Source organism: Neovison vison, chromosome 2 (assembly GCF_020171115.1).
Source record: "Neovison vison isolate M4711 chromosome 2, ASM_NN_V1, whole genome shotgun sequence".
Lineage (NCBI taxonomy): Eukaryota > Metazoa > Chordata > Mammalia > Carnivora > Mustelidae > Neogale > Neogale vison.
The window spans coordinates 172,816,399-172,839,042 of NC_058092.1; positions in this window are offsets into that span (position 1 = coordinate 172,816,399).

Sequence of the window (22,644 nt, forward strand, 5' to 3'; positions counted from 1 at the left end):
TATCATCTGTAATGCCTATCAAAATGCCCTATGGATTAAGAACTCAATAAATGCTTACTAGATTTAATTAAGAGTACCAGGAAGTCATGCAATTTTAAAAGTCAACAGATAACTCTTTTTACTGTTTTCCATCAAATGTCCACATGGCTCAGAGATCACTTGAAAACACTAAATTAAGGAATTGAGTTTTGGTCATCTATCTTCGAGGACCTTTTACTGCAATCAATTTGGCTTAAATCTGTTGTACTGGAATCCTACTAAAACTTAACTTAAAGCCCCAGGGGACGGAATATTGAGAGTGAAGAAGGAACATTTTATACTATGGACAGAGAGAGGCCATAGGAGCCTGCCTGAAGGCCTGCTGCTTCCCTGAGAGCAGTGAGGGAAGGTAAGATCGAAGGGGGAACCATGGTGCTCCCATCTCATATGGGTTGGGGAACAGGGCCAGATGCCCAGAACAAAGAAGAATGACAGAAGTCAGAAACCAGCAAGGGGTCCAGCTGGAAATCAGATGCCTGGAAGGCATGTAACTGCATGTAACTGTAATTGTTACAACACATGTAACTGTTCCTTGGTAGATCTCAACAGGGAAGGATAAAGCAAAGTTCCTTAGGTAGTTTCTCAAATCAAACTACAAGTTTCTCCTGCCACCAAAGGACAGATTGGAATCTCTGGAGAGGAAGATGTAAGAGTTATATTTTGAAGATTTCTCTTCATAATTCACAAAAATGAATTGACACATTTCCCATATCCAGGGGTCCATATTCACTGCTATCGCAGGAAACAACTACATGGATAAACAAAGAAAATAAAGGGAGTTATTAGACAGTTCATCACAGTGGTTAAGTGTTGAGTTCCAGAGGGAAACCATGACAGTTTCAGCTCTGCCAGGTGGACCATGTAACAAGAAGAATACACTTTGTCTGCCTGAAGTCCAGTTTCATTACCAACTGTGTAATTTCAGTACCAACTGCTATGAAAACTGAATGGGATGACCTCTCCAAGGTACCTGACACAGGCTTGCACAGAATAACGCTCAGTGTGTGTTTGCTGTACACAGTAAGAGAAAAATGAACTATAACCAAAAGCAGAATATGAAGGCAGCACAGGGATTGCTCAGGGAAGGTCAATGGCATACTTTCTTAAGGAAACGGCAGTGGAGGCAAGTTCAAGCATCTCCAAGATGCAGCCCTCTTCAAATTAAATAAGCCAAAATCACTGGAGAGTTATTTGAGATCAAAGATAGTCCCTTGCTCAGTACTTTAACCCCTGTACTTATCATAACATTCAAGATACACTTTTTTAAATAAATAAAGAACAAAATTAGTCCTTAGCAGACTGTATGCTATGTCAGTACAACATCTCCACTGGAACAATATTAAGCACAACAAAAGAAATCTAAGGTAGTAACTTGTAACCAAGTCAGGAGTCCCAATCGCAGGCAATGAGGTCACAGCCAAGTTCTGCCTCACCTGAAATCACAGAAAATCGCACATCCAGGATCCTTCTCCTTAGTCATGCTTGAATAGAAAAGGGAAAATCAGGTAGAGGTCAAAGAGACTAGTGATAATTACTTTCAAATGAGTAATCTTTTCCCTTCTTAGATGTGGGTTTCAGTCATAAAGATATCTCAGAAAACCAGAAAGTTTGCCTAAGCCCAATACTTGCCAATTTGAGTCCTCTCACTCATTTCTGCAGAAGACCTAATATTAAGATGAACAAATTTTTAGGTTATTTAACACACTATAGAACAATGGATCACCTCAATGTTACTAAACACTTATTTCAAATAGAACAAACTTTAATTAACCAGTCAGTGAACAAAGGTTTACTAAAGTGCTTCTTACTTCTACCTCTTCACCACTTGTTTTAGGAAACCATTTAATGTGGAGGAAATTATTAAAATCATCATGAAGGGTATTGATATATGCAAACAATAACAATAAGAAAGTTATTGATAGTAATACTCAAATATTATTGAATGTTGAAAGTTTTATAAGTTGGAAATGTATAACTTCTCTTTGATTTTATAGACTTAAAAATAGTAGCTCTGAAAAGATATTCAACTGTCAGTATTTAATGAAATTTGAAGTATTGCAAATACTACATGCATATATTCATCATCTAAGGCTTGAATATACTAAAATAATGTCCGAATTTACATTTAACATAACATAACTACAGAGACAGACAGAGTTTTGTTAGTTCTGAACTATTCTTTGAAGAGCCAGTTTTATCTCTGGGGACAGAGTCTTTCCCAAGCCCTTTGCACACACAGATTACCCTTTAACTTTACTGGGTGTTCATTATGCATAAAGGTTGATTAAGCCCTCTGTGGGAACATAAATCATAGTAAAACTTACTTCAGCTGTCCTATTTAGAGATATTTAGGGCTTTGAGTTAAGGGAATTAATACTTTTTTTTTTAGATGTAACTTTCACAAAAGATTCATAAATTCAGTGTTTTTAAAGAATATACAGGTTTCAACAAGATGATTTATATTTTCTAGTGGTTGGTTAAAAATATGTTGTAATATTTGTGGTCATTTTGTCAAATATTTTCTTTCAATGATAGTTATAATATTGATCCAGGACACTGAATATTACCAAATTTAATTCAGTCTTGTTTAAATGTAACTGTTAATAATATAGCATCATTTCTTGATAAAAATTCTCTGTAGTGTATAGAAGGAGCATATCACAATATCATTAAAGCCATATATGAAAAGCTCATAGTGAATATCATCGTCAATGGGAAAAAACAGAGCTTTTCCCCTAAGGTCAGGAACACAACAGGGATGTCCACTCTCACCACTGTTGTTCAACACGGTACTGAAGTCATAGCCTCAGCAATCAGACAACAAAAAGAAATAAGATATCCAAATCACAAAGAAGTCAAACTCTCACTCTTGGCAGATGACATGATTCTCTATGTAGAAAACGCAAAAGACTCCACCAAAAATTACTGGAGCTGAGGGTGCCTGGGTGGTTCAGTCGTTAAGTGTCTGCCTTCGGCTCAGGTTGTGACCTCAGGGTCCTGCGACTGAGCTCCACATTGGGCTCCCTGCTCAGCAGGAAGCCTGTTTTTACCTCTCCCACTCCCCCTGCTTGTGTTCCCTCTCTTGCTGTACCTCTCTCTATCAGATAAATAAACAAATATAATCTTTTTAAAAAAAATTACTAGAACTGATACAGGAATTCAGCAAAGTAGCAGGATAAAAAATCAATGCATAGAAGTCAGTTGCATTTTATACACTAACAATGAGACAGAAAAAAGGGAAATTAAGGAATCTATCCCTTTTAGAATTCTGCCTGAAACCATAAGATACCTAGGAATAAATCTAACCAAACAGGTAAAGGAATTGAACTCTGAAAAGTATAGAACATTTGTGAAGGAAATCGAAGAAGACACAAGAAATGAAAAATATTCCATTCTCATGGATTGGAAAACAGATATTGTTAAAATGTCTTTGCTATCCAGAGCAATCTACACATTCAGTGCAATTCTTATCAAAATGCCATAAACATTTTTCATAGAGCAGGAACAAATAATCCTAAAGTTTGTATTGAACCAGAAAAGAACCTTGCCAGAGGAAGGTTGAAAAAGAAAACCAAAGCTGGTGGCAAAACAATTCTGGACTTCAAGCTGTATTACAAAACTGTAATCATTATGATGGTATGGTACTGGCTCAAAAACAGACACATAGATCAATGGAACAAAATAGAGAACCCAGAAATGGACCCTCAAGTCTATGGTCAACTAATCTTTGGCAAAGCAGGAAAGAATATCCAATGGAAAAAAGTCCCTTCAAAAAATTGTGTTGAAAAAATTGGACAGCTACATGCAGAAGAATGAAACTGGATCATTTCCTTACAGCATACACAAAGATAAACTCAGAATGGATTAAAGACCTAAATGTGAGACAGGAATCCATCAAAATCTCAGAGAAAAACACAGGCAGTAACCTTTTTGACCTCAGCTGCAGCAACTTTTTTTTCAAGACACATCTTGAAAGTCAAGGGAAACAAAAGCACAAATGAACTATTGGGACTTCATCAAGATAAAAAGCTTTTGCACAGCATAGGATATAGTCAACAAAACTAAAAGGCAGCCTATGGAATGAGAGAAGATATTTGTAAATGACATAACACATGAAGTGCTGGTATCCAAGATCTATAAAGAACTTATCAAACTTAACATCATCCCCCAAAAAATATCCAGTCAAGAAATGGGCAGAAGGCGTGAACAGATATTTCTCCAAAGAAGGCAAACAAATAGCCAATGAACACATGAAAAAATGCTCAATATCAATCAGCATCCAAAAAATACAAGTCAAAACCATGATGAGATGGCACCTCACACCAGTCAGAATGGTGAAAATTAACAAGTCAGAAAAAGACAGGTGTTTGCGAGGATGTGGAGAAAGGGGAGCCCTCTTTTACTGCCAACAGGTACAGCTATTCTGGAAAACAGTAAGGAGGTTCCTCAGAAAGTTAAAAATAGAGTTACCCTACAACCCAACAATTGCACTATTAGGTATTTATCCAAAGGATACAAACATAGTGATTCAAAAGGGTACCTGCACTCCAATGTTTATAGCAGCAATGTTAACAGTAGCCTACATATGGAAAAAGCCCAGATGTCCATCCAAATATGAATGGATAAAGAAGATGTAATATATACATATATTCCATATATACCAATAACAGGAAAATGAAGCACCAGAGAAGATAAGCAACTTGTCCAAAAAGAATATTCCATTTACCAGAATTCCTCCCAGGGCAGATATTCTCTATTTTTGGAAGAACACTTTGATCAGCCACTTAGTATAAGAAGTAAGATTACCAGGGGTGCCTGAGTGGCTCAGTGGGTTAAAGCCTCTGCCTTCGTTACCAATTTGGATACCTTTTATTTCTCTTTGTTGTCTGATTGCTGTTGCTAGGACTTCTAATACTATGTTGAACAAGAGTGGTGAAAGTGGGCATCCTTGTCTTGTTCCTGATCTCAACGGGAAGGCTGCAAGCTTTTTCCCATTGAGGATGATATTTGCTGTGGGTCTTTCATAGATAGATTTGATGAGGTTCAGGAATGTTCCCTCTATCCCTATACTTTGAAGCGTTTTAATCAGGAACGGATGTTGGATTTTGTCAAATGCTTTTTCTGCATCAATTGAGAGGACCATGTGGTTCTTCTCTCTTCTCCTATTAATTTGTTGTATCACATTGATTGATTTGCAAATGTTGAACCATCCTTGTAGCCCAGGGATGAATCCCACCTGATCATGGTGGATAATCTTTTTAATGTGCTGTTGGATCCTGTTTGTTAGGATCTTGTTGAGAATCTTAGCATCCATATTCATCAGTGATATTGGTCTAAAATTCTCCTTTTTGGTAGGGTCTTTGCCTAGTTTGGGGATCAGGGTAATGCTGCCTATGACTCTGCAATTGCACTCCTGGGTATTTACCCCAAGGATACAAATGTCGTGAAAAGAAGGGCCATCTGTACCCCAATGTTTATAGCAGCAATGGCCACGGTCGCCAAACTATGGAAAGAACCAAGATGCCTTTCAGCAGATGAATGGATAAGGAAGATGTGGTCCATATACACTATGGAGTATTATGCCTCCATCAGAAAGGATGAATACCCAACTTTTGTAGCAACATGGACGGGACTGGAAGAGGTTATGCTGAGTGAAATAAGTCAAGCAGAGAGAGCCAGTTATCATATGGTCTTACTTATTTGTGGAGCATAACAAATAGCATGGAGGACAAGGGGTGTTAGAGAGGAGAAGGGAGTTGGGGTAAATTGGATAGGGAGGTGAACCACGAGAGACTATGGACTCTGAAAAACAATCTGAGGGGTTTGAAGTGGCAGGGGGGGGTGGGAGGTTGGGGTACCAGGTGGTGGGTATTATAGAGGGCACGGCTTGCATGGAGCACTGGGTGTGGTGAAAAAATAATGAATACTGTTTTTCTAAAAATAAATAAATTGAAGAAAAAAAAAAGCCTCTGCCTTCTGCTCAGGTCATGATCCCATGGCCCTGGGATCGAGCCCCACATCGGACTTTCTGCTCAGCAGGGAGCCTGCTTCCTCCTATCTCTCTGCCTGCTTCTCTGCCTACTTGTGATCTCTGTCTGTCAAATAAATAAATAAAATCTTAAAAAAAAAGAAGTAAGATTATTATTCTCGCCTAAGCCCAACAAACACACACAAAAGAATTACTTGAAAGAGAATAAATGATCTTTAATTATCATCTAAAAAGGATGGGTCATGTTACCTGGGTGGTGGTGGGGGAACGGATTTGCTGAGTAGAGTAGGAAATATTTTTTTTTTTAAGTGACTATAGCCATATTGCTCCCTTTATCACTTAACACAAAACCTTGGGTATTGAGGGTGAAGATGTTTCTACTGGTTATGTGTGATTCCTGTTCAGAAATTCTTTAGGCTTTGCCACTTTCTTTAGAGTAAGAATTTGATGCCAGATGAGAAAAAGAAATGAAGAGAAAAAGAAATGATCTCCATTGTCAAATTTACTTAGTAAACTTCCCACTAAAGCAGAAATAGTAAAAGAAATAGTCCAATCTGAAAACAGAAAGTAAAAAAGTTTGAATAAAGTTGAATAAAAATCTCAGAAAACTGTGGGACAAATATACATATACTAATAAATGTGTAATAGTAGTCACAGAACAAAGGAAGAAACGTAAGTAGAATTACTTAAAGAAATAATGGCTGGAGATTTCTCTGATCTGATGATAGAAATTATTATATTAGATACAAACATTTCAAGTAACCCAAATGAGATTAACATAAGGAGATACACATGTAGACACATCACAAGTCACTAAATGCAAAAGAGAGAGAGAATCTTGAAAGCAGCAAAAAACCAATAATTCATGGCATACTAGGGAACAACAATGTGATTAATGGCTGATTTCTCATCAGAGACAATGGAGACTGGAAGACAGAGGAATGACATATTCAAAGTGCTGGAGAAAAAAAGAAAAATAATCTGTCCACAAAGTAAAACTACTCTTCAAAAATGAAGGTGAAACAAAGAGAGTCATATATAAATAAAAACTGACATCTTAAACTAATTATGTACTATATGTTGTCTAATTGGATTTAAATTTTAAAAAATCCAATCAACAAACAAATAAATATTGAGATAATTCATTTCCAGCGACCTGTCTTATAGGAAATACTAACAAGGTCTTTCAAGCTGAAAGAAAATGATACCAGACAGTAACCTGAATTGACAGGAAAGAAAATGAAGAGTAAATAGGTGAGCAAATATAAAAGATTATATGTTTTGGAGTGAGTGTTTGTTTCCCGCCCCCCAAATTAACATGTTTAGACTCTAATGTCTGATGTGACTGTATTAGGATTTTGCAAATTTGGGACATGATTAGGTAATGAGGTAGAGCTTTCAAGAGCAACTAAGTGTCCTTATTAAAGAGACCCCAGGGAGCTCTCTTGCCCTTTCTACCATGTGAAGACATAGCAAGACAGACAGTTGTCTGGGAAGCAGGAAGCAGCTCTCACCGACACCAAATGTACCAGTGCCTGGGTCTTAGACTTCTCAGTTTCCAAAACTATGAGGAGTAAATATTTGTGCTCTCTCTTACTACCTATCTTTGTGTCACATGAATAAATAAAATGTTAAAAAAAAAAGTTTGCTGCTTATAAGTTACTCACTTTATGGTATTCTGCAATAGCAGCCTGAACTAGGACAGTATATAAATATATTTTTTTCTCTTTCCTTCTCTTAGTTTAAGAACATATTTATATAAAGCAATAATTGTAGCATTGCTACAGTAGGTTTATAACATATAGAAGTGTAATATATATCAATATTAGCACAAAGGACAGGGGAGGAAATTGAGCAGTATTTTTTTAATTTTTTTAAAGATTGTATTTATTTATTTGAAAGACACAGATCACAAGTAGGCAGAGAGGCAGGCAGAGAGAGAGGGGGAAGCAGGCTCCCCACTGAGCAGAGAGTCCGATGTGGGGCTCAATCCCAGAACCCTGAGATCATGACCTGAGCTGAAGGCAGAGGCTTAACCCACGGAGTCACCCAGGTGCCCCTTTAAATTTTTTTATTTATTTCTTTTCAGTGTAACAGAATTCATTGTTTATGCACCACACCCAGTGCTCCATGCAATACATGCCCTCCATAATACCAACCACCTGGCTCCCCCAACCTCCCACCCCCACCCCTTCAAACCCCTTAGATTGTTTTTCATAATCCATAGTCTCTCATGGTTCATCTCCCCTTTCAATTTCCCTCAACTCCTTTCTCCTCTCCATCTCCCCATGTCCTCCATGTTATTTGTTATGCTCCACAAATAAGTGAAGCCATATGATATTTGACTCTCTCTGCTTGACTTATTTCACTCAGCATAATCTCTTCCAGTCCCGTCCATGTTGCTACAAAAGTTGGGTATTCGTCCTTTCTGATGGAGGCATAATACTCCATAGTGTATATGGACCACATCTTCCTTATCCATTCGTCCGTTGAAAGGCATCTTGGTTCTTTCCACAGTTTGCTACCGTGGCCATTGCTGCTATAAACATTGGGGTACAGGTGGCCCTTCTTTTCACTACATCAGTATCTTTGGGGTAAATACCCAGGAGTGCAATTGCAAGGTCATAGGGAAGACCTATTTTTAATTTCTTAAGGAATTTCCACACAGTTCTCCAAAGTGGCTGCACCAACTTGTATTCCCACCAACAGTATAAGAGGGTTCCTCTATCTCCACATCCTCTCCAACACACGTTGTTTCCTGTCTTGCTAATTTTGGCCATTCTGACTGGTGTAAGTTGGTATCTCAATGTGGTTTGAATTTGAAACTCCTTGATGGCTAGTGATGATGAACATTTTTTCATGTGTCTGATAGCCATTTGTATGTCTTCATTGGAGAAGTGTCTGTTCATGTCTTCTGCCCATTTTTTGACATAATTATCTGTTTTCTGTGTGTTGAGTTTAAGAAGTTCTTTGTAGATCCTGGATATCAACCTTTTGTCTGTACTGTCATTTGTGAATAACCTCTCCCATTCTGTGGGTTGCCTCTTTGTTTTGTTGACTGTTTCCTTTGCCGTGTAGAAGCTTTTGATCTTGATGAAGTCCCAAAAGTTCACCTTCGCTTTTGTTTCCTTTGCTTTGGAGACAGATCTTGAAAGAAGTTGTTGTGGCTGTTATCAAAGAGGTTACTGCCAAGAGGAGTCAAGATGGCAGAGAAGTAGCAGGCTGAGACTACTTCAGCTAGCAGGAGATCAGCTAGATAGCTTATCTAAAGAGTGCAAACACCTGCAAATCCATCGGCAGATTGAAGAGAAGAAGAATAGCAATTCTGGAAACAGAAAAACAACCACTTTCTGAAAGGTAGGACTGGCGGAGAAGTGAATCTAAAGCGATGGGAAGATAGACCCCAAGGGGAGGGGCCGGCTCCTGGCAAGCAGCGGAACAATGGAGCACAAAATCAGGACATTTAAAAGTCTGTTCCGCTAAGGGACATCGCTCCAGAGGCTAAACCGGGGCGAAGCCCACGCGGGTTCAGCATGGCCTCAGGTCCCGCAGGGTCACAGAAGGATAGGGGGTGTCTGAGTGTCGCAGAGCTTGCGGGTATTGGAGCGAGAAAGCCAGCTGCAGAGACAGAGCCGACAGTAAGCTCGCAGTTCAGTGTTACCTTGAACCAGTCGCAGGCTTGGTGAGCTTGGAGCTCAGCCGGAGGTCAGGCAGACGGGAGTTACTGGGTGCTGTTCTCTGAGGCGCACTGAGGAGTGGGGCCCCGGGCTCTCGGCTCCTCCAGGCCGGAGACCAGGAGGCCGCCATTTGTATTCCCGTCCTCCGGAACTCTACGGAAAGCGCTCAGGAAACAAAAGCTCCTGAAAGCAAACCCAAGCAGATTACTCAGCCCGGCCCCTGGTAAGGGCAGTGCAATTCCGCCTGGGGCAAAGACACTTGAGAATCACTACATCAGGCCCCTCCCCCAGAAGATCAACAAGAAATCCAGCCAAGACCAAGTTCACCTACCAAGGAGTGTGGTTTCAATACCAAGGAAAGCAGCAGAATTCCAGAGGAGGAGAAAGCAAAGCACGGAACTCATGGCTTTCTCCCTGTGATTTTTTAGTCTTGCAGTTAAAGTAATTTTTTTCTTTTTCATTTTTTTTCTCTTCTTTTGCAGAATTTTTTAATTTAAAAAATTTTTTTTTAATTTTTTAAAAAAATTTTTGTAACTTTTACCCTTTTCATTTTTAACGTTTTTTAACTAGTTTATCTAATATATATACTTTTTCTTTTTCATACTTTTCTTTATTCGTTTTCTTTTTTTAATTCCTTTTTTTTTCCTTTCTTTTTTTTTTTTGAACCACTTTTTATCCCCTTTCTCCCCCCTCATGATTTGGGATCTCTTCTGATTTGGTTAAAGCATATTTTCCTGGGGTTGTTGCCACCCTTTTAGTATTTTACTTGCTCCTCCATATACTCTTATCTGGACAAAATGACAAGGCGGAAAAATTCACCACAAAAAAAAAAGAACAAGAGGCAGTACTGAAGGCTAGGGACCTAATCAATATAGACATTGGTAATATGTCAGATCTAGAATTCAGAATGACAATTCTCAAGGTTCTAGCCGGGCTCGAAAAAGGTATGGAAGACATTAGAGAAACCCTCTCGGGAGATATAAAAGCCCTTTCTTGAGAAATAAAAGAACTAAAATCTAACCAAGTTGAAATCAAAAAAGCTATTAATGAGGTGCAATCAAAAATGGAGGCTCTCACTGCTAGGATAAATGAGGCAGAAGAAAGAATTAGTGACATAGAAGACCAAATGACGGAGAATAAAGAAGTTGAGCAAAAGAGGGACAAACAGCAACTGGACCACGAGGGGAGAATTCGAGAGATAAGTGACACCATAGGACGAAACAACATTAGAATAATTGGGATTCCAGAAGAAGAAGAAAGAGAGAGGGGAGCAGAAGGTATACTGGAGAGAATTATTTGGGAGAATTTCCCCAATATGGCAAAGGGAACGAGCATCAAAATTCAGGAGGTTCAGAGAACGCCCCTCAAAATCAATAAGAATAGGCCCACACCACGTCACTGAATAGTAAAATTTACAAGCCTATTGAAAAAGAGAAAATCCTGAAAGCAGTTCGGGAAAAGAAGTCTGTAACATACAATGGTAAAAGTATTACATTGGCAGCTGACTTATCCACAGAGACCTGGCAGGCCAGAAAGAGCTGGCATGATATTTTCAGAGCACTAAACGAGGAAAACATGCAGCCAAGAATACTATATCCAGCTAGGCTATCATTGAAAACAGATGAATGGATCAAGAAGATGTGGTATATATACACAATGGAATACTATGCAGCCATCAAAAGAAACGAAATCTTGCCATTTGCAACAACATGGATGGAACTAGAGCGTATCATGCTTAGCAAAATAAGTCAAGCGGAGAAAGACAACTATCATATGAGCTCCCTGATATGAGGGAGTGGTGATGCAACATGGGGGCTTAAGTGGGTAGGAGAAGAATCCATGAAACAAGATGGGATAGGGAGGGAGACAAACCATAAGTGACTCTTAATCTCACGAAACAAACTGTGGGTTGCTGGGGGAGGGGGGTTGGGAGAAGGGGGGTAGGGTTATGGACATTGGGGAGGGTATGTGCTTTTGGGTAACTTGGAAGGGGAGATGAACCATGAGAGACTATGGACTCTGAAAAACAATCTGAGGGGTTTGAAGTGGCGGGGGGGTGGGAGGTTGGGGGTACCAGGTGGTGGGTATTATAGAGGGCACAGCTTGCATGGAGCACTGGGTGTGGTGAAAAAATAATGAATACTGGTTTTCTGAAAATAAATAAATTGGAAAAAAAACAAAATCAATTAAAAAAAAAAAGAAAATAGAAGGAGAGATTAAAAGCTTCCAGGACAAACAAAAATTGAAAGAATTTGCAAACACCAAACCAGCTCTACAGGAAATATTGAAAGGGGTCCTCTAAGCAAAGAGGGAACCTACAAGTGGTAGATCAGAAAGGAACAGAAACAATATACAGTAACAGTCACCTTACAGGCAATTCAATGACACTAAATTCATATCTCTCAATAGTTACCCTGAATGTTAATGGGCTAAATGCCCCAATCAAAAGACACAGGGTATCAGAATGGATAAAAAAACAAAACCCATCTATATGTTGCCTCCAAGAAACTCATTTTAAGCCCGAAGACACCTCCAGATTAAAGTGAAGGGGCGGAAAAGAATTTACCATGCTAATGAACATCAGAAAAAAGCAGAAGTGGCAATCCTTATATCAGATCAATTAGATTTTAAGCCAAAGACTATAATAAGAGATGAGGAAGGACACTATATCATACTCAAAGGGTCTGTCCAACAAGAAGATCTAACAATTTTAAATATCTATGCCCCCAACGTGGGAGCAGACAACTATATAAACCAACTAATAACAAAATCAATGAAACACATCAACAATAATACAATAATAGTAGGGGACGTTAACACTCCCCTCACTGAAATGGACAGATCATCCAAGCAAAAGATCAACAAGGAAATAAAGGCCTTAAACGGCACCCTGGACCAGAGGGACATCACAGATATATTCAGAACATTTCATCCCAAAGCAACAGAATACACATTCTTCTCTAGTGCACATGGAACATTCTCCAGAATAGATCACATCCTCGGTCCTAAATCAGGACTCAACCGGTATCAAAAGATTGGGATCATTCCCTGCATATTTTCAGACCACAATGCTCTGAAGCTAGAACTCAATTCCAAGGGGAAGTTTGGAAAGAACCCAAATACATGGAGACTAAACAGCATCCTTCTAAAGAATGAATGGGTCAACCGGGAAATTAAAGAAGAATTGAAAAAAATCATGGAAACAAATGATAATGAAAACACAATGGTTCAAAATCTGTGGGACACAACAAAGGCAGTCCTGAGAGGAAAATATATAGTGGTACAAGCCTTTCTCAAGAAACAAGAAAGGTCTCAGGTACACAACCTAACCCTACACCTAAAGGAGCTGGAGAAAGAACAAGAAAGAAACCCTAAGCCCAGCAGGAGAAGAGAAATCATAAAGATCAGAGCAGAAATCAATGAAATAGAAACCAAAAAAACAATAGAACAAATCAACCAAACTAGGAGCTGGTTCTTTGAAAGAATTAATAAAATTGATAAACCCCTGGCCAGACTTATCAAAAAGAAAAAAGACCCAAATAAATAAAATCATGAATGAAAGAGGAGAGATCACAACTAACACCAAAGAAATACAAACTATTATAAGAACATACTATAAGCAACTCTACGCCAACAAATTTGACAATCTGGAAGAAATGGATGCATTCCTAGAAACATATAAACTACTACAACTGAACCAGGAAAAAATAGAAAGCCTGAACAGACCCATGACCAGTAAGGAGATTGAAACAGTCATTAAAAATCTCCAAACAAACAAAAGCCCAGGGCCAGACGGCTTCTTGGGGGAATTCTACCAAACATTTAAAGAAGAACTAATTCCTATTCTCCTGAAACTGTTCCAAAAAATAGAAATGGAAGGAAAACTTCCAAACTCATTTAATGAGGCCAACATCACCTTGATCCCAAAACCAGACAAGGATCCCATCAAAAAAGAGAGCTATAGACCAATATCCTTGATGAACACAGATGCGAAAATTCTCACCAAAATACTAGCCAATAGGATTCAACCGTACACTAAAAGGATTATTCACCACGACAAGTGGGATTTATCCCAGGGCTGCAAGGTTGGATCAACATCCGCAAATCAGTCAATGTGATACAACACAACAATAAAAGAAAGAACAAGAACCATATGATACTCTCAATAGATGCTGGAAAAGCATTTGACAAAGTACAGCATCCCTTCCTGATCAAAACTCTTCAAAGTGTAGGGATAGAGGGCACATACCTCAATATCATCAAAGCCATCTATGAAAAACCCACCGCAAATATCATTCTCAATGGAGAAAAACTGAAAGCTTTTCCGCTAAGGTCAGGAACATGGCAGGGATGTCCATTACCACCACTGCTATTCAACATATTACTAGAAGTCCTAGCCTCAGCAATCAGACAACAAAAGGAAATTAAAGGCATCCAAATCGGCAAAGAAGAAGTCAAACTATCACTCTTTGCAGATGATATGATACTCTATGTGGAAAACCCAAAAGACTCCACTCCAAAACTGCTAGAACTTGTTCAGGAATTCAGTAAAGTGTCAGGATATAAAATCAATGCACAGAAATCAGTTGCATTTCTCTACACCAACAACAAGACAGAAGAAAGAGAAATAAAGGAGTCAATCCCATTTACAATTGCACCCCAAACCATAAGATACCTAGGAATAAACCTAACCAAAGAGGCTAAGAATATATACTCAGAAAACTATAAAGTACTCATGAAAGAAATTGAGGAAGACACAAAGAAATGGAAAATTGTTCCATGCTCCTGGATTGGAAGAATAAGTATTGTGAAAATGTCTATGCTACCTAAAGCAATCTACACATTTAATGCAATTCCTATCAAAGTACCATTCATATTTTTCAAAGAAATGGAACAAATAATCCTAAAATTTATATGGAACCAGAAAAGACCTCGAATAGCCAAAGGGATATTGAAAAAGAAAGCCAAAGTTCGTGGCATCAAAATTCCGGACTTCAAGCTCTATTACAAAAATGTCATCATCAAGACAGCATGGTATTGGCACAAAAACAGACACGTAGATCAAAGGAACAGAATAGAGAGCCCAGAAATAGACCCTCAACTCTATGGTCAACTAATCTTCGACATAGCAGGAAAGAATGTCCAATGGAAAAAAGATAGCCTCTTCAATAAATGGTGTTGGGAAAATTGGACAGCCACATGCAGAAAAATGAAATTGGACCATTTCTTTACAGCACACATGAATAGACTCAAAATGGATGAAGGACCTCAATGTGAGAAAGGAATCCATCCAAATCCTTGAGGAGAACACAGGCAGCAACCTCTTCGACCTCAGCCGCAGCAACATCTTCCTAGGAACATCGCCAAAGGCAAGGGAAGCAAGGGCAAAAATGAACTATTGGGATTTCATCAAGATCAAAAGCTTTTGCACAGCAAAGGAAACAGTTAACAAAATCAAAAGACAACTGACAGAATAGGAGAAGATATTTGCAAACGACATATCAGATAAAGGACTAGTGTCCAAAATCTATAAAGAACTTAACAAACTCAACACCCAAAGAACAAAAAATCCAATCAAGAAATGGGCAGAGGACATGAACAGACGTTTCTGCAAAGAAGACATCCAGATGGCCAACAGACACATGAAAAAATGCTCCATATCACTCGGCATCAGGGAAATACAAATCAAAACCACAATGAGATATCACCTCACACCAGTCAGAATGGCTAAAATCAACAAGTCAGGAAATGACAGATGCTGGCGAGGATGCGGAGAAAGGGGAACCCTCCTACACTGTTGGTGGGAATGCAAGCTGGTGCAACCACTCTGGAAAACAGCATGGAGGTTTCTCAAAATGTTGAAAATAGAACTGCCCTATGACCCAGCAATTGCACTACTGGGTATTTACCCTAAAGATACAAACGCAGTGATTCAAAGGGGCACGTGCACCCGAATGTTTATAGCAGCAATGTCCACAATAGCCAAACTATGGAAAGAACCTAGATGTCCATCAACAGATGAATGGATCAAGAAGATGTGGTATATATACACAATGGAATACAATGCAGCCATCAAAAGAAATGAAATCTTGCCATTTGCGACAACATGGATGGAACTAGAGCGTATCATGCTTAGTGAAATAAGTCAAGCGGAGAAAGACAACTATCATATGATCTCCTTGATATGAGGAAGTGGTGATGTAACATGGGGGCTTAAATGGGTAGGAGAAGAATAAATGAAACAAGATGGGATTGGGAGGGAGACAAACTATAAGTGACTCTTAATCTCAGAAAACAAACTGAGGGTTGCTGGTGGGAGGGGGGTTGGGAGAAGGGGGGTGGGGTTATGGACATTGGGGAGGGTATGTGCTTTGGTGAGTGCTGTGAAGTTGTAAACCTGGCGATTCACAGACCTGTACCTCTGGGGATAAAAATATATGTTTATAAAAAATAAAAAAATTTAAAGAAAAAAATAAATAAATAAAATTTAAAAAAAGAAAGAAAGAATACCCACTCTTAGCCCTTCATGATAGTCTCTCCACCTGTTGGAAGACTATTATGATGTTTTTACCTCTTTCCTGTGGAAAATTAAAAAAAAAAAAAAGAGGTTACTGCCTATGTTTTCCTCTAGGATTCTGATGGGTTCCTATCTCACATTGATATCTTTTATCCATTTTGAGTTTATCTTTGTGTACGGTGTAAGAGAATGGTCGAGTTTCATTCTTCTACATATAGCTGTCCAATTTCCCCAGCACATTTTATTGAAGAGACTGTCTTTTTTCCACTGTATATTTTTTGCTGCTTTGTCGAAGATTATTTGCCCATAGAGTTGAGGGTCCATATCTGGGCTTTCTACTCTGTTCCACTGGTCTATGTGTCTGTTTTTATGCCAGTACCTTGCTGTCTTGGTGATCACAGCTTTGTAGTAAAGCTTGAAATCAGGTAACGTGATGCCCCCAGTTTTGTTTTTCTTTCTCAACACTTCCTTAACAATTCGGTGTCTCCTGATTCCATACAAATTTTAGGATTATTTGCTCCAGCTCTTTGATAAATACCAGTGGAATTTTTATTGGAATGGCATTAAAAGTATAGATTGCTCTAGGCAGTATAGACGTTTTAATAATGTTTATTCCTCTGATTCAAGAGCATGGAATGGTCTTCCATCTTTTTGTGCCTTCTTCAATTTCTTTTATCAGTGTTCTGTAGTTCCTCGAGTACAAATCCTTTACCTAGTTGCTTAGGTTTATTCCCAGTTATCTTATGGTTCTTGGTGCTATAGTAAATAGTATTGATTCTCTAATTTCCCTTTCGGTATTTTCATTGTTAGTGTATAAGAAAGCCACTGATTTCTGTACATTGTCTTTGTATCCTGCCACATTACTGAATTGCTGTATGAGTTCTAGTAGTTTGGGAAATTTTTCATGGAGAACTTGTTGCACTATATCTTCTAGACTTCTTTCTTTCTCCTCCACTTCAGGGATTCGAATAATTCTGATGTTGGAACGTTTCATGGCATCATTTATTTCCCTAATTCTGTTTTCATGGTTTCTAAGCTGTTTGTTCCAGGCTTCCTTCTGGTCCTTTCTCTCTATCTGTTTGTCATCCAGATCACTAATTCTATCTTCTGTCTCATTTACCCTAGCTTTAAGAGAATTTAGATTAGATTGGAACTCATTGAGAGCATTGTGAACAGCATCCCTGGTGGCTTTCAGTTCTGCCCTAACATTGTGAACATCATCCCTGGTGGCTTTCAGTTCTGTCCTAATCAATCCATTTTTTCATCCATGGATTTCTCAAACCTAGCTATTGCCTGGATAATTGTTAGCCTGAATTCCCTTTCCGACATATTGTCTATGTCAATAACCATTAGCTCTGTTGCAGATGGTCCAGCCTCTGATTTTTTCTTCTGTTGGGCATTCCTCCTCCTGGTCATTTTGGTGAGAGATGGCTGAACAGATGTAGCTGGATGTATAAACCGTGGTGCAGTTGAGGTGCACCCTGGAATGCTTCTGAGCAATCAAGAGTCCCCACCCAAATGAAAGAAAAAAGGAGATAAAAAAGAAAGAGAGACAGAGAGAGAGAGGGAGAGAGAGACAGGAAAAAAAAAGAAAGATAAAATAAAAGAGAAGGCCCAGCCCAAATGGGCCTCAAGGTAAGATTTATGAGGTAAACAAACAAAAACAGACAAATAAAAATCCTGAAAAAAACAGATGACAGAAGAATATATACATGTGTATGTATGTAAGTATGTATGTAAGCAAGACAAAAAAAAAAAAAGAAGAACCTCGTCAAAAAGAACCCCAGGTTTAAGATTTATATACTACCAGGACAAACACAAATACATAGAAACACTGGTGGAAGAAAAAGATGGGAGAGTGGTTATAAATTCTCAGTGTGGGGAAGGAAGTTTATTTTGATTATTTCTGGATTTATCTTGATATCTTTGTTAAGGGACTCAACTCTCCTAAGATAAAAGGGGATTAAAATTGGTTTACCTATAGGGGTAGCATTGATTGGAGAAAGGGGACTACCTTGAAGTTTAACTCTATATGAATATTAAAAAATAAAAATAAAAAAGAATAATGTAAACTAAACTAAAATGAAATTTAAAAAATTTTTTAAATAGAAAAGCAAAAAAAAAAATAAAACAAAACACGGGTATATGTATCAAAAATTTCTGGTTAAAAGGTTATTATGGAATTTGATGTACTGGACATCTCACTGTGATGGTAAATAACTTAAAAAAAATCTATAAAAAAATGAACCAGAATGGTGGGAACGAATTAAAAATAAAAGTTGTATCTATGAAGTAGTGGTGGTTGTTCTCTTGTCTTTTTTTCCTGGTTGGCTTTCTGGGGGAGGGGCCTACCATGTGGGTTTTCAGGTAGTGTTTCCTGAGTTAAGTCCTCCCACCCCCCTCAAGGGGGTGGGCTCTGAGGAAACAGGTTTTTCAGGCTTTTGTTCTCTGGAGGTTTTTGTTTGTTTGTTTGTTCATTTGTTTTCTCTCTGCTTGACAGCTTTTGATGGGTTTTGGAGGTTTTGAGGAAAGCAAACTGCACCCAGGCCTCCCACTCAGAGAGAAGCCTCATTCTGTTCCCCTCTGGGTGCTGCAGAGCACATAAGTTCCCCCTCAGCTGCTGGCAGAGCACATCCCAAGTCTCGGTCCCAGGGGACATAGGAACTCCTGCTTGTACCCAAAACCACAACAGTAGTGGCTGTCTGGGCAGCTCCAGACTGCCAGAGATGTTCCAAGCAGCGATCCCATAATGAGATTTTCCCACTGGCCTGGGGTGGGGAGTACTCAGCCTTTCTGGGACTGAGAGTGCTGGGCTCTTGCCTGCGCACACCTCTCTCAGGGGAGGGTGTGGGGCGCGACTTAGGCTCTGATAGCATGGCATGGCCTGGTTGTGGGGACTGCAAAAAGTCTGTGCTTCTTCCAGCTGGCAAGGCTCCCAGACCCTCATGGGAGCCACCACCCAGGCGCTCTAACGTGCGCTCATGGCTTAGGGACCAAGATCTGGATTCCTGGCCACACTCTCTCTGGCTCAGTGCCAGGGGTGATTGTCCTGGGTCTGGAGACTTAAGCCCCTGTCCCTAACTGCCCTGATTCCCACAATTTCCCCCCACAATTTTTTCCTCTTTTTGAGTGCTTTCAACCAGACTCCAAGTTAATGCTGGTCCCCAGTCACAGGGCACTCTCCTATAGGGGTATTACTTTCCAGTGGGTCACTTCTGATGGCTCCCTCCCCCTTTTGTTTATCTTCTGATATCAGTCCAACATTCCCACTCCACTTTATTTGCCCACTGGTGTCTTCTGCCCCCATAGAGATCCAGACATGTATAATTCTAATCTCAGGCTGATTTTATGGGTGATCTGAGTTCTTTGGTAGGTGATCAGCTCACTTTAAGGTACAGATTGAAACAATGCCTCCTCCTAGTTCTCCAGCATCTTGTCCTCCGTATTAGAAATTGAGCAGTAGGGCGCCTGGGTGGCTCAGTGGGTTAAGCTGCTGCCTTCGGCTCAGGTCATGATCTCAGGGTCCTGGGATTGAGTCCTGTATCGGGCTCTCTGCTCAGCAGGGGGTCTGCTTCTCTCTCTCTCTGCCTGCCTCTCCATCTACTTGTGATCTCTCTCTGTCAAATAAATAAATAAAATCTTTTTAAAAATTTAATTAAAAAAAAAGAAATTGAGCAGTATTAAAGCAGATTTGTTATATTTAGCCAGAATTACCTTAATATTAACTTGAAGAAGATCCTGGTAAAGCAAGCTGTATACTATAATCTCAGGAGCAATCACTAAATAAACATATATACATTAATAATTAATTATTACACATTAATGTATAATTAAAGATCAACAGAGGAATAAAAATGGCACACAGAAAAATATTTGTTAAACAAATAGAAAAAGAAGATATTAATGAAAGAGAAAAAATGGCATGAGACATATAAAAAATAAAATGATATATTTAAATCCAAAATGAGTAATAATTATATTAAATATGAATGGACAAAATATAATAATCAAAAATCATGAATTTTCAAACAGAATAAAGAAGCAAGATTCATCCCTATGTTGTTTACAGCAATGTACACAAAGAAATGGAAAGTAAATAGATAGAAAAAGGAAAACTGCAAAATGCAATCAAAAGAGCTGGAAGCACTACATTAATACTAGGCTAAATAGAATATAAGCAACATTCTTAGAAACAAAAAGAGTAACTGCATGATGATGAAATGCTCAGTACATCAGGAAAATATAAAAATTACAAACGTATATGCACCTGACAAATGAGTTCCAAAATATGTGAAGCAAAAACTTACAGAACTGAAGAGAGAAAGAGATAATTCAACTCTTAAAACTGATTGTTTAATACCCCTCTCTTAGTAGTTGAATGAACAATCAGATATAAAGTCAGTAAGAATAAAGACTAACACTAGCAACCAAACTGATGTTACTGGCATTTATAGGACATTCTATCCCCAAAAAGAAGGTACCATATGCTAAATCATGTGTGGCACAATGTGTTGTATCAGACTAACTATGCGCATAGTCATTGTGGTTTAAGTCAGTTTGTTATGGTAGAATGAATATTGGGGCAGTCCTGGATTTTAGTCATGATTAGTAAATTGCTAGCTGTTAAATTTGGACAAGGTATTCAACTTCTCTGAGACTGCAAATGATAATATTCTCTACTTCACAGTTTGTTGAAAACATTCAAGATTCTATATGTAAATAAAACAGGAAGTACTTGATAAGAAGTATGTTATCATTATTGTAAACACTCAGAATTAGTCCATTAGTTATTGCTCACTTATTTTGCCTTTTAAAGCAAATAGACAAGATAAATGAAGAAATAAAAACCAGCAGAAACAAAAATTTGATATGCGATGGTACTGAAGCCATACCAAAGTATGCTTCTGGTAGTTGAATAACAAGCAAGGAGAAAGAGCCAATAAGGAAAGGAGTTATCTCAAAGAAAATGGTTAGCTGCTTTACACATTTATGCAGAGTGGAACTTTGAAATTGTCTCAATTATCACCTTTGGAAAGAGTTATCAACCAAAGTTCTAGAGAAGGCTCAAAGTGCACAAACACATAAACACTCATCCAAGCACATACACAAATACCCCTATGCAGACTTACTTCAAGCACTATATTTAAAATATCCCTACAAGGAAAGGCATTTATATGGATTTTTTTTTTAGAAACAGAAAAAACATAGTCTGATTAAATTAATATTCCAAATTTATAACAGAAAAGTCAAGAATACTAGTTTGCATAGCTGAATCATTCAGTCTTCTATTGTTTTCTCTGGCTAAAGAAATGTAAATGGTAGAAAGGAGCTTGGAAATAAAGAGTCTAATACTAAACATATTTCCATTTATCAGGGGTCTTTATGCCCAAGCACAGAATCAATCACTAACCAAAATAATTCGTGCTATGGTTTCTGCAGGCAAATGTTATTCTAGAATGACAAGGAAATAGATTTGTTTCCAAGTTCATAATAAGGGGCAACAATTCTTTCATACCTCCTACTTTTACACGTTTATTCTCATACATGTACCAGGAAAATAATAGGTATAGTTTACTGGGAATTGATAAGTAGATAAAAAACACCATAACAAATTTTCAGTAAAGATTTTCAGTATTTGGCAAGCTCCATGTTCATTGTAGGTAATTCATTAACATGCATATACATTCAGTTATCTCTAGTCTTATAAAAATTTCACACAGTATACTACAGAACAACAAAAAGTGAATTATACTCCACTCCAGGGGATCAGATGTAATTTTCTATCCCCTTTTGGATTTCAGGAAGGAGGAAATATTAATTTCTCAGTTTTCTTAACCCTTACTCAGAAAGGAGGTGAGAATATTTAATCAATTAGATTTAACAGTTATTATATGGTTATGATATCATAAAGCAAAGTGCAAGGATTAAATTCAAGACACAGAGGGGACAAAAATCCTCTAAAAAATTCTTCCTTGACTAGTATTTATATTGCATATTAGTAGATGTTTCATGAAAAAAATAAAACCTCATGGATTAATCAGTTTAAAATAATACAGTTAAACAAAGTGGAGCTATTTTTTTCTTTCTTATTTTCCTTAATTTTTATTTCTTGCTACAGAAGTTCTCTATTTTTAATGAACGCATGTAAGGTGGGAATTTCTAAGATGGAGGTATAGAATGAACTTTCTCTCACATTTGTTTTACTAATGAACTCAACTTCTCTGGAAGATATTTTAAGAACTGTTGTTTCTGTCCAGTTCTCTCTGTGCACAAAGGAAACCCCATTGCAAGGAAATAACTCAAAGTAATTGTAGGAATAGTTCTAAGATCCAAGTTTTCTGTGGCTAGAAGCAGAAATATTTTCATGACAATTCTCATTCTCCAGCTCATATCATGGTCCATTTTGAAAATTCCAACTTGTC